At 40.9% G+C, this 3,079-nt stretch overlaps 1 pseudogene; it reads right to left on the bottom strand.

The window, feature by feature from the left end:
- Positions 1–247: 247 nt before the first annotated feature.
- LOC149261127 (UNC93-like protein 1 pseudogene) lies at positions 248–2,215 on the bottom strand (annotated as a pseudogene).
- Positions 2,216–3,079: the final 864 nt, after the last annotated feature.

Here is a 3,079-nt window from a genome sequence, read left to right as displayed (position 1 = left end):
TCCATGAAGATTTTAACTATCCATAATTATATATTTATTTAAGGATGCATAGCTAGTGATTCTATTTACTCTCTTATGACTATGTCTCCTCATATTATAACAGAGCTGTTTGAAATGCCAAACAAGTTCACAGAATGACCATGTTTCCACCATCTCTGACAAATCTGTGCCAGCACATCCCAATAATTGAGTAAAGAAAACTTGTTCAGTTGCTACTAGAGCAGAAGGCAGAAGACTCGTAAAACCTAGATTCAAAATCTAGATTGCATCCACTTGATCTAAGAAGAAAGTCTATGTTTAAGTAATGCAATGATAGCTTTGTATTCCAAAGCATTTTTTAACCTAAAGCAAAGTGAGTACATTTTTTTTGGAGACTAAATCCAATAAAGCAGACATATATACTTCATAATAAATACGACAAAGCACACTTTGGACAAAAATCCCATCGAACACTACAGTACACCATGACAAAGCTTCACCAGATGTATAACCATTAATTCCCATGGATTCCCACTCAAGGGAACGTTTGTTTCTGAGAAACTGATCAATGCATAGCCTTCTGTAGATGTAGTCAAGGTACAGAACTGTTTCGCTTCAGTTTGATACTTGCTTCGCTTCAGCTTCGAAGCCTGCTTTGGGTTCAGTGGAACTAGCAGTCTCACCATCATCTATAGCCAAGGCAATGAGGATAATCAAGAACGGGTAGCTGATTGTAACAAGACTCCAATTGATTATGAGCTCCTCCAGCAGAGAAACACTCTGTCTGTCCGTATCCCAGCCCACCGCTGTTCCTGCACTCTGCACGGCTTTGAACAGTCCACTGTATCTGGTCAGAGTATGGGAATCATCTGCCAAAGCTCCGATCGTCCAATAACACAGAGTCTGGAACATGGAGTCCAGTAATCCATAGCTGAAATATAAAGCAAACGGCCCTGCAAAAGCAGCGCCGGAGTCGGTTAAATCGAGCTGCTGCAAGGGCTTATCTCTGCTATATCTCAGCTGATTGGCGAGACCACCTCCCCAAATTGCAGTCCCCAGTACTGCAACGATGGCCACGCCCAGAAACCCTCTTTTCTTCCTGCTCACGAAGCTGAAATCTAGAACGTACCCGATTATCACAGACCCTAACATCTGAGCACCCCAGAAAGAAACATTGTTGAACCCTCTGGTCCTCACCGTAAAGATCCTGCCATTAACGTTGTTGAATTCATAAGTGTAAAAGAACTTGCTGGCCCATGCAGCAGGGAAGAGCAGCAGCATCTTCCAGTTGAAGAATAGCTTGATAACCTCCATGGCCTCGGTGCTCACACTGGAGTATTTACGCAGAGTAACCTTGTTGCCATCGCTCCTTACCACCTTGTTGGGTGGAACCAAGGCCAAACTCACAAAAGCCCCAAAGCTCATGAAACACATGAAGGCTATATAGGTCCAGTCGCTGACAGACGCGGCTTTGCTGTGATAATTCAATATAAAGGGAATGAAACCGCCTACGACTCCTCCCAGATTGAATATAACCCAGAAGAGAGAAAGGTATCTTCCTTTCTTGTCCTCGGTGGGATACGAGGTCATGATTGATCCCTGTCCGGCCCAGAGCAATCCAGCTCCGACGCCCAGAATTCCACCTGCAATAACAGGAAAAGTTTCATCATGATAATGATTGTAGTAGAGAAAAGAACCTGCGTAGAGAGCATAAGTGCAGCAGCCTGCGAAGATGGTCCCGCGAGGGCCGAGGATGTTGTAGATTCCGCCGGCGAAAACGCCAAACACTGCAAACGTCCCGTACAAAGCAGTGTTCGCATCGTTGGACGCCTGGTCGTTCTGCTGCCCGCTTCCCCCCAATCCGGTGAGGGCGTTGAACATGCCCGGGCAGCAGAAGCAGACCAGAGACATCATAATCACCTGGGTGAGGGGGGAATTGTAGCGGAACCATTTGGATTGAGGAACCTTCTCACAGGGTCCCTCTTCTTCATCACGATTACCCTTCTCCATCCGTAGATTTCAAGGGAGCTCGATAATCCCAAACCCAAATCACTTTCAGATTTTTCTATATGCCTGATAATGGACTTTGGCAACTCAAATCAAGATGTCTGAGCAGTGAGAAGCCCAACATTTTTGTGAATTAGGATCCCTGTGCAAGCCACTGTGATTGGAATTCTGGATTTAGGAGCGGCCCGCCTTTAATTCCAATTCTGAATGGACAACTCAGACCTTTAAATCCTTTCTATTCGGTGTAATGGATTGGGAGATGTAGCGAGTACCCTGTCAGCGCACAATCGTCACACAGATTGGAAGGTGGCATGCAGAGCTTGGAGGTATATATTACGTTGTTGAAAGAGAGAAATAACTCTCGGATGATTCGTGAAGCAGTCTCCATCACATCCCACGTGTTGTCACCATCCACGTATTGAAATTTCCTCGTGTGCTGTATATCCCATGCTGTTTTCCCTTAAATCCAAACGTTTACTCGTCGGCTTTCCCTGTTTTCTTTCGGGATCTTACGGTATCCATCTATTTAAATATTTCTGTGAAGCCAATGAAAATTACGTGCGTTTAACTCACATCCAAAGACGTGCTTATTGCCTCTGCTGGTATTGTATGCCGCATCTACTTAGCATTTTTGCAAACGTCAACGAAGATGGCCCTACAAGTTTAAAAATTGGAATGGTAGTAAGTTTTAATTTTGTTGTGTTTTTTTTTCTTTTTCAAGATGGTAATTTTGTTTTTTTAATAGAGATATTACAATTTCTTATATTTAAAATACATTTGTAAATATATATTTTTTCAAAGCTTTCCAAATATTTTGTTTTTATATATTTTTAAACTGAAGAATTTAACCAATGAATTTTTTTTTGAATTGTTTTTCTTTAAATAAATTTAATCATGAAATTAGCTTATAAAAATGAAAAATCATATTGGAATGATGTTTATAAAGATTGAAAATATTTTTATATATTTTTAAACCGAAGAATTTAAGCAATGCGTATTTTTTTTTTGAATTGTTTTTCTTTAAATAAATTTAATCATGAAATTAACTTATAAAAATGAAAAATCATATTGGAATGATGTTTATAAAGATTGA

Source organism: Pinus tabuliformis, chromosome 6 (genome assembly GCF_031772625.1).
Source record: "Pinus tabuliformis cultivar Carrire ecotype Pingquan chromosome 6, CPIR1, whole genome shotgun sequence".
Classification (NCBI taxonomy): domain Eukaryota; kingdom Viridiplantae; phylum Streptophyta; class Pinopsida; order Pinales; family Pinaceae; genus Pinus; species Pinus tabuliformis.
The sequence above is the reverse complement of the archived record's forward strand: the minus strand, read 5'-3'. Positions and strand labels throughout refer to the sequence as shown.